We start from the raw sequence: 11017 nt of genomic DNA, 5'->3' as shown, positions 1-11017 counted from the left end.
GCTTATTTTACGCATTGGCCTTCCGCACAATTTTGGCCTCTCCTGCACAATGGAAATGGTTACAAGGAATTTATCCATGACTATTGATTTGAGAGCAATACTTCTCGGATCTTGAAACAAGGACATTTTAAAGACTCTTTGTTGCGCTCTTTAGATATAAAGAAGGCATTGTTGCTTTTCAAGTCAATCGACGTTCTCCTACATGCTCGTGCGGAGAACGCAATAAAGAAATACCAATCTTATTTCAATAAATGGAGAAAATGGTGCGTTTTCGGAAGTCCTTCCAATGCCATCGAAATCCGAACATGTCGTCTTGTTCCTTGTCAGCCTAATACAGTCAGGTGAATCTTTTAATGCTATCGAAAGTAGCTATTACGCAATAAAATATTTTCACAATATTTCTAGTTACGCAGATCCTACGAATACGATATTGCAGCTAAACAAATCTGCCCCTATCCGAAAAAGAGGAAACAAGCTATCACTGTAGATCAGATCCACGAAATTTATAAAACGAAAGGTGACAATATTACTGGCTTTCTTAGATATAACGAGGTTATAAAACTGTCAGACGTTAACTGTCAGACGTTAATTTCAAAGAATCCTATGTCAAGCTTTTTATTGAAAAATCGAAAACCGTGACGGATGCTGGGTGTTTATTTCCAAAACATCATCTGACTTATGTCCTGTGAAAGTTCTAAGAAAGTACATCAACATGGCCTGCATCAGCGACGATGAAGAGTTTCTATTCCGGCTAATGAACTTTTCCAAAACGTCTGCAACATATTGCATCAGAAAGAAAAAATACACCAATTTCATATTCAACAGCTAGATCTGCAATCCTGAAATACATTAAAACATCGGTTGAAGAGAAACGGTTTGGGATGCATAGCTTCCGACGAGGTGATGCTACTGTAGCAGCCAATAGAAATGTAAATGATCACCTCTTTCAAAATTATGGGAGATGGAAATCTGTAAATGCGAAAAACGGTTATGTTGACGACAGCATTGAGAAATTTCTATCTCTGTCATTAGGGCTAGGCCTGTAAATATTTTACTAGCATTTTAGCGTTATACCTTGTTGCTGCTGCTTCTGTTACAATCGCTCCAATCCTTTCTAGACTGACTCTACTATAAGTGATAAAGAAATAGAGATAATAATAAATAAAGTTATTTCGTTTGAGGTACGAATTAGAAAATAACAAGAACACATTTCAGGCTAACTGGAGGAAGGACTCGTACCAGCGATTTTACGATTTTAAGCCGGATGGTTTATCTCTTCACCGCCACGTAATATGCAAGTGAACATTAAGGGGACGGTGACGTTAAAATTCATCATTAACATAAATCAAATATTGAATGTGTAAAATGAACATCAAAGTGGAAAATAACTTTCGCACAGAAAGGCTACATATTATGTTTAGACTAATAAATAAGCAATGCATTGTGGGTTTCTCCAGAGTAGTTATAATAAGGACACAAAGAGCGTAACGTCGGACGTTAAAAGGCAAAAATATCGGGACGAGACAGGGGCGGATTTAGACTTCGACCACTTCTTTGTTTGCGTTAAGGAGAATTTACCAATGCCAAAATTCTGTGTATCTAAAACTAGTAATTGGTTTAAAGCAACGCATAATTTTATTATAACCGTTTAATGAGGTTCCTTCGCGCCGAGTTCCCGGGTTATTAATTTAATCTCCACTCTGGAGTGTTCGTTGAGGCTTAACTCTCCTTCGACGTGCTATACCAAAGTACTATGGTATTTACGATAGTCGACCACTAAGCAGATATTGCAGGACCGTTCGTTGAATATCAAGATTTATCCACTCGAGGTACATTCGCTGTTAACTCAGTCAACTTCGACTATGTGCGGACTCTTGGACCCTGTTATTTATAAAAAAAAAGAATTTGTGACGTCAAGACGAATCCGAGGTCGTCGAATTTTGCGGAAGAAGAAAGAGTGATATTAGGGGATGGGTGTATGGGAATAATTTACTCTTCCTATTGTCATTGCTTGCGGTAGCCGGTCTGTTTGATATGAGTCTGCTAAATTACGTGCTCGACGTGCTTTACGTGTTCACGTGCTTTACGTGCTTTTCAAAACCAATGAAACTGACGTAGATAATGAAAATACTATTTTTTATAATATAGTTCATAGCATAGTTTTATATGCGTAAGAATATAATTAAAAATAAAGTCACTACATGTTTTGTCGGAAGAAACATTTTCAAAATTTGACTCTACTCTCACTATTCATGCAAAAACAAACAATGCAAAGATAAGCAATACGTCCAAACCCAAAATTGACATAAATACAATGTAAAATTTAAAATTTTCATAAAAACAAATGTTATGGCTTCTTAAACGTCAAGCGACTGAAACACCAAGATCGTTAGCAACACCATCTTTGTCATTGTCCGCAATGCCTACATCTACAATAACGCTTTTTGGAAAGATGACATTCGACCAAATTGTCAGAGACGATATGCAGCACTTCCGTGGGTAAAAATTGAAGTCCTCCTCCACAGCCCCATTTCTGTTAAATGTCAAAGAACTTTCCACCTTTAAACATACTGTACCGATTGTTATTACGGCTTTGCATGATCGACCATGGCATTTTGCACTTCTGTGTGACTTTTCCATTAGTCGCACATTTTGTGGTTGGTGGAAGGGAGGATGTATGGATAAAATGCTTTGAAGATCATTCTTTTTACGAGATGATTTTTTAGCAACTTTTTGCAAGTATGTTGCATCGATAGTATTGCTTGGATGGCTGTTAAACAACGCTTTCATATCATCATCAGGTATGTATCGTGAACTAAGCATAGAACAAAAGAGTAAGTTATGTGAGAGTTCTTATCCATAACCACTTTATTCAGCAAAGTAAAAAACGATATCTAAACTGAGGATGAATAGACTCTTCTCAGAATACATGATCTCAAAAAGATTGCACTTACCAACAAAATCTTTGAAATAAACAAGAAAATCAACAATATGATGTTTGAATAATTAAATAAAGGTAAAAAGTATAAATTTAGCCAGTTTATGTACTATTATGTTATATTATAGATAGCTCAACCTTAAAATTTATTTTCCTCAAACACGTCTATACGCTACGTATAATTAACTTTCGACTAAAATTTTGCGTAGTGCGCTTTATTAAGAGATTGTCTAGACGAACATACAATGAACTTGTGTCCACTACAATTCCGTACATGAAATGGAGATGTAGATTTTGTTTCACACTGTAGATTCTGATTTACATTTGTCCTCATCGCGTTTCACGTTTTTTTAATTCACAGCAAGACCCATATAGCCCTGGGATTCAGGTGGTGGAGTACCTCAAACACGTAAGCACGTAAAGTGCGTAAGAACGTAGAACACGTAGAGCACGTAAACACGTGAGCACGCAAAACACGTAAAGCACGTGAGCACGTCAAAAACGTAATTCAGCAGACTTGTTTGAAGTAGTAGTAGGGAGTGATTATAATCAGGTTTTCGCTCCTTTCACACCTTTACCCCTAAAAAACCCCGCTTACACCACCACCTCGTTCCAAAAACAAGTAAAATACGAAATCATATGACGTCATCAACAAAAATAATATTAAATGCCAATAACCAACACAAAATAATATTAAATGATATATACTAGAAATATATGACGTCATCAACGCATGCGCAATAGTATGACTGAGTATTGTGATGAATGGGGAATTGATCTCGATAAATATGATAGATGTGAACGGTGTGGACGGAGGTTAATTATATGCGGGAAAATGCTGTGTTGGCAGCATTACATGGTGTTTATCACGTACAATGGTGGGTGCTGTCCTTGTAAAAACCCTAGATAGAGTCTAATTTTCATAAATAAACGGGATGTTTAAATTTTATGGAAATGATATTGAAACAACGGCTTTTTATAGCAACCTAGCTGCATTTAACATCTTTGATATAAAGATCGAAAACATTGTACTTAGCGATCCAATACAAAACAATAAAGGCAAGGATGCTAGATTTGTGATAGGTTACAAAAATGATAATAAAATTACCGCCCTACTAATCAGAACACCAGGGGGGCTATATAGCAATGGAGCATCTCGTTATGATGATAGTTCCTCACTTACAATGTCATTTAACTTACGGAAGCATCCAGAATGGCTTCAGAAATACCAAAGCATATTGACATGGATTGAGAAAATATATGGTAGTGAATTCACTACCCCACCAGTTAAAAAAGGCTATGTTAGTACCAAAGTAAAGGAATGGAATAGGGAGATAAGTGCTGATTTTCATGATCAACCAGTACCACTGAAGCAGCCCTGCGACTGCATCTACATTTTAAAGCTATCAAGTATCTATCGGCAAGGGAATAAGAACTATCTGGAGGTTATGCTCGAGGAGTGTAAGTATAAACCAGTTCAACAATCCAGGACACAACACCTTGATTCAGATGATGATCCATTCGTCGTATTATAATAAATGAATGATTTGAAAAGAGAAGCGAGAGAGCTGGATATTAAGGGCTATTCTATGATGAAAAGGGCTGAAATTATAGCCGCTATTCACAAAATAAAATATATCAATACTTGTAGTCAAACGGATGGTCCATACTGCAAGCCATGTTTAGATATCGCGGCTATGAAAAGACTCGATGAGTACATCAGAGGCCTCGAGGCAAAACAGAAACGAATAATAATTCATGACGGAGATTTCATGGTTGATGCAACTACCGGTGAAGTAGTTGGTACCATCTAATGTAATTAACAATACATTAGATTATGAATACGCTGGCGGTTCGTCTAGGTAGCGCTTACATACTGCGCAGACTGCAAGTTTTTTAACAGTTCTGCTCTGGTCTCCTGTCTTCCCTGTGCCAACAATTCCGCGCGCTCGTTATCGTTGATCATTGTCACAGCCTTTTAGTCCTCTGACGTATCTGCTCCCTGAGCACCATATATTTTTGTTTCTTCTGCATAATAAGGCTAAACTCATAATCGGATATCACACCATTTTCAATCGCCCTGCTAATGAGATCAACTATACTCCTTAGCTTAGTCTCTGCCAATAATCTTATTGATTCATGCTTCTTGGATTTTGCATTCAGCTTTTTCCCAGCGTTCCTTAAACCTGCCTGACCAAGTCATACGGCTATTGTGATGCCTCCCATGGCCACGGTCAGGGGAGCTCCCAATCCTGATAATAATGCTACAATACCGACACTTGAGGTTATCACGGAGATACTCAACAATCCGTGATCGCAAAATCTAATCCATGTTCCATGCATTTTAAACTTTTTAGCGAGCTTATCCCGATCTTTAATCTCACCCCGGAAGAAAGCCTCGATCTCTTCAATCTTTTTTAACCTGTATGTCTGCCCCTGATTTTCTTGATCAGATGCACTCGGTGGTAAGCTCAGATATAATTTCATAATAGCAGTCATTTATTCTATAAGCAAATGCATTGTTATTGACGCGAAAGGGTTCTTTTCGTCTTGATATTCGTTTATGAGCATGAAATCTAACCTGTCTGTTGAACCCTTAATGGGGAGGTAAACCGGGTTATTAAAATTCCAGGTAAGCTTATCCCCCAAGCAGTAAGCTCTTTGATAGGGAGTATTGCTATTATATTGGATTTCTTACCATTTAAAAGACAGTAATCTTTATCCATCTGGGGCATACAATTCTCATCCGCTGATGAATGTCAGTATTGTACTTGCTGTCGTAGTCACCCGCTGAAAATAATACCTTGTTATTAAAAGCATACCCCATAAGGTCCTGCAGTAGTTGATCAATTATCACAACATACCCTTTATTAACCCTAATCCTACACACGCCGTTCCGGAGTACAAATAGCTCTATTCTATCCCCTGCTTGGTTTTTGACAATAGCCGAGAGATCCACGATTCTATACAAGCCCAGCTCAATAGAGATTGTGACTTCCAATGGCCCTACATTAAACGTCCCGTCACTCATCTTGGCACCTGCTTTATAGATATTGAATTCACTCTTTTAATAAAGATTCACCCACCTGGGGCGGATACTAATTTTTTTAGAGCTATTCTGGTGCCTTCACTCAGATATTCATCAAATATCGTGGGATTCGAAATGTCGGTTATATATAACTGTCGCATCTTTCTTTAAGAAACAATGAACATATATGAATATAATTCAAAAGCAAAATATACCCCTAACCATGGGAAATACCTGGAGCAGCTAAGAGGTGAAGATCTCACGGTACAAGATATAGTAATAGACGCGAAGGGCTCGTCATTTAAAGTAAGGTTTCCCGATATCTTTGTGGACTATGTTTTCCATGCTAACCCTCCGGTCGATGAACATAGGACTCACCCTTTCAAACTCTGGTCTACGCAGTTGAATTTCTCTGTATTCGCTGCAACATCAGCTTGTGGTATCAGCATGCAGCATCTAACGTCTCCATTACCCCTTGTTCGCTCTGTGTATAGGTTCCATGTCTATTTCCAAATTCGAAAAATACTAGAAGGTATCGTTACCTGGCTCTTCCCGCTTCAATATCCTGAATAACCCATTCAATAATCAAAAGCTTCACGCATTGACACGTGAATTTGGAGTATCTGGCAGTGAGCAAGAGTGGAAAAATGAGAGTATTTTCAGCTCATGGCAAGCCAAACGTAAAGATTTTCCTAGTGCAGGACCTAGTTACTTCGATGAAAATTCATGGATAGGTGGATAATCGAAAATAGTCAGGGTATTACACGTATCGGCATAGAAAAGTTATCGCAAAGTGTACGATGCTACGCGTATTTGATTTTGGAGTCCCAAGCCAATGCGCGATCAGGAATTATTGGTAATCAAGGCAGTTCTATCGATGCCCAACGACTATACTTGACGAAATTTGAACAGCTGGTGATTAGACCTACAAATACAGGTAGAGAGATTAGTGAATTCGTGAACGTACTCAGATATGCACGAAGCAAGGTCGACTATAGTGTTGCCCATGGCGTCTACATGATCCCAAGCGATATGTCACTGAGGATCGGAAATGTGGCTGGATATAACAAGAAGATCCTGATCAGTCAGGACCATTTCACGATTGGTATAAATCCCAATATTAACGCTCCGCATGCTGTTGCCAAGCCCATACCAAGGAAGCATCATCAACGTCAACCCTCCAAGGTACCAAGGATGCATCCCCCACCAGCTCCATCGTCAGCTCACGAGGAAACTAAGGCTACCATTATCACTGTGGGGATATTGTTAATTATCACTTATATATGGATGAAACATTAAGATTGTCATCTGGTAAGTTAGGTGGTTTACCAGAATAATCTACGATCTCTTTCTACCCTTACTCCTCCTCCTATACACGCAACAACAATACCCACGGCGGTAGCCAAGGCCATATACAAGTGTTTTGCTACATATTCGACAACCCTCGCTGCAACTCTGAAAAAGAATGACACCACAGTGCCAATGATCCCCGGTAGTGCTGCACCTGCTTTACCTGCTAGGTACTTTAAAAATCTCCCGAGTCTTTCAAGCTGTTTCCGCACAAACCCCTTGTCATCGGCACTTCTTCCTGTACTTCCTACGGCGCTTGTGCTTCCTCCAGTGACAGCGAGCACGATGGTGGAAACCAGTAGACCAACAGCAGAAATAACGCTGGCGATAGTTATCCCTTGCTCTTTGAATAGAATGATGAGCTTTTCTCGTAGGGATATATTGTCCCCAGCGATTTTTATCAGCTCAGATTTAATGGACCTCAGTTGCTTAAAAACCTCGGAGGAAAGACCGTGCCTACCCAATTCATCCTTCTTATCTTCCTTTAATTTCTTCAATTCCTTCTCAAGATCATTAATATCCTGAAGCCTTCGTACCCCGGGCTTCTGCTTTTTAAGTTATTTCAACTTACCCTCTTTCTTATTTATCTCGCTATCATATTGTACAAGTTTATCCTTCACCTCCTTAATAGTCTTCTATTTTCAATGTCGAGCTTTAACTTTCTCATGTCAGGGGTCTCGATATCATCGTCGATACCCGCGAACGAAGTATCTGCATAACCCTCTATGTCACGAGCAAAATTTTGAATGCTATCAATTGTTTTCATTTCAATAATCTCACCCTCCTCTTTACCCGAAGTCTCCTCACCCTTCTTAACAAGAACACCAACCTCCAGCGCGAGGTTCTGCGCCATCTTTTTACTGCCTTTGTGTGGTGTAGTTTATTCATGGAATCCCATGGCTCGCAATCGTCCCACGCCTAGATCCCTCACTATCGCGGAAGCTTTCCTAATTTCACCATTTTGTTTCGTGAGCTCTACACCATCGGCAAGAGGCAGCCGGTTCCTGGGAGTATCAGACTACTATTTGATATGGAATTGATTGGCACCAACACGAAAAGAACGATCGTTAGCAATATTGGGAAGGCCCTGGTGCGTGACCTACGTATTACTTTGAATGGGAATGAGGTACAGCATATTGCGGATCATAATGTATTCAGTGTCTACCGTGATCTCTGGATTTCGAAATTTAATAGGAAGAACAATCTGATTTTGGAGGGAATCAATCCAAATGACGGGACAATTCGCGCTTTACAGGTAAAAGCGTCTGACCATGTAGGAACAAATGAGGAGCGTGCTATAGCCGCGGCGTACGGAAACACCTTTTGTATTCCGTTGGGGAAAATGTTCGAGTTGACGAGAGATCTCTCGTTTTATCAACATGGATTCCACGATAGGCTACAGTTTGTTCTACATTTCGCTTCATACGATCAAGTCATCAAGGATGCCGGTACACCAGCCGCAGGCTCAACCGCAGCCAAGGCAGCTGACGCTACATACAAAATCTCTAACATTTCGCTTGAGTTTGAAAAATTAGTAAATGAAGATCTGGCGAGCGCTATGATGTGACGATAGAGCCGCCTCGCCCTACCATACGAACGAGTATTGAGGAGTAAAGTGGTGACTATGAAGAAAAGTGATACATCCTACAATCTCCAAGTCGATACCCCTGTTAAATCCTTGGTGGGTATATTACTACTATTCGTCGATCCTGGAGTATCCAAGGCTTATGCGGGTGTCAATGAGCAATTCTACAATCCCAAAATCGAGAAGATTTCTGTCACGGTGGTGGGTGAGCCCAATGAGCTGTATTCACATGCTATGCTCCCTCGATATAATTTGGAGCAGATCGTTGAATTATTTGGGTGCCATGATAGTGAAGTGACCATAGGTCAATTTTTCACCGAGCGCTATGCGCTATTCATTGATTTCAGGGCAACACCTGATCGGGGCCTATATGGTAGTGGGCGGCCTCTGCAAAGGTTATCGGACGGTATAACCCTGCACATGACGAAAAAAGCGGATGGCAATGGAGATATTAGGTGCTACGTCTTCCTTATCCAAGACGCGCAATTAAACATCCTGGATGGCAGTGTAGAATATTAAGAGATCAAAATTTGCTTTTGTAGACCTTGGGTCTACAAAATAAATGACAACAATTGGTGTACTCGTAGCAGGTGCAGCGATTAATGCATTGGCCTTTAATGGCTCTAATTTTCTATTTAGTAAACTCAGTGGGCATGGTGAGGAAGAGCAACGAAGGCACGATCTAGCCGTCGAGAAATTACAAGCAGCCCAAGCAGCTTGGGTGCACGATAGACAAGCGAAGATTGATGCTTACAACAAGAGAAGGAAGGAACAAAAGCAAGCCGTTGAAGATTCGAAGGAACTCGATGAGGGTATGAAACAATACTTCATAACCACCGTTGAAAGAGCTCCCAAACTCTCCGACTACTATATACCCAGCAAATAGCAACAAGACGGTGAACTAACGTTTATCCGTGTACAAGTATATGTAAGAACATTTTTGACATGTATAATAAATGTCAAAAGCACATATAGTTACGGCCGAGGAAGCTAAAAAGCTAAGTCAAATCTATTACCAACCCGAACATCTCTGGACTGGACGGAAAGCCATTAAACTACTCTCCGAGCAGAGTTATGTCTCTAAGAAGCGTGTTACTCACTGGCTATCTCGACAAGTGCTCTGGCTCCGACATATCAAAGGGCCCAAGCGCATCAAGGATACTTATAAAGCAGGACCATTACGATACCCCAAGACTTTCCAGGTGGATAACGGCTCGGAATTCAAGTCGGATGTGACGAAGCTGTTGGAGAGCCAAGGTGTTGAGATTAAACGGGCTACCACCAAATAGTATCACACGTTCACGGCATTTGTCGAAAGCTACAACAAGGTACTCGCGGAAAGATTGTTCAAACCTCAAGATGCCCAGGAGCTTGCATCTGACAAAACCAGTACTACATGGGTCAAACACCTATACAATACTGTAAAAACCATGAACAATTCCAAGACGGCTATGATCGGAATGAAATCTGCCATCAAGCTTGATGATGTGCCACTTGCAAAAAGCGAGGAATATCCCGAGGAAAAGCCTTTGCCTGATGATGGCCTTTACCTCTACCTCTTGCAAGCTGGTGAGGAACATGGTCATGCCAAAAGACGTGCAAAGGATGCGTGGTGGAGCAAAAAGACGTACAGACTCGACCGTATCGCAACTGGTACCTGCCTCCTATACTATCTCGATGGATGTCCCAATCGGAGTTTCGTGTCATAGGAATTGCTACTAGTTCCCGAAGATATTTAAATACCTCCCGAGCATGTGAAAAGATTGGTAGGACTATTTCATCGGTTTCATCCACTTAGTTGATACTTAATGTGAACCATTGGTTCACATTAATACCTACCGAGCAAGATTCCTTTAATCATCAATAGGGCGAAGTCGTGTATAATCAGAAGGATGTAGTGTATATAATGGATAACCATATACTATACCTTTAATAAAATTTAGCTCCTTATGAATGTCATCGATATCGACTATCCTCAATTTGAATTTTTAATATCTCACCAATTTTCTCCAAGTCTGCCAGATCCGAGAGCTTTAGGTCCTTATCCTTTATGATTTCATAGCAAATTACCCCCCACTCGTTAACGTTCGCTGATACAATATGCAGACCCCTGCGA

Source organism: Hydractinia symbiolongicarpus, chromosome 9 (assembly GCF_029227915.1).
Source record: "Hydractinia symbiolongicarpus strain clone_291-10 chromosome 9, HSymV2.1, whole genome shotgun sequence".
NCBI classification, from domain to species: Eukaryota; Metazoa; Cnidaria; class Hydrozoa; order Anthoathecata; family Hydractiniidae; genus Hydractinia; species Hydractinia symbiolongicarpus.
The sequence above is the reverse complement of the archived record's forward strand: the minus strand, read 5'-3'. Positions refer to the sequence as shown.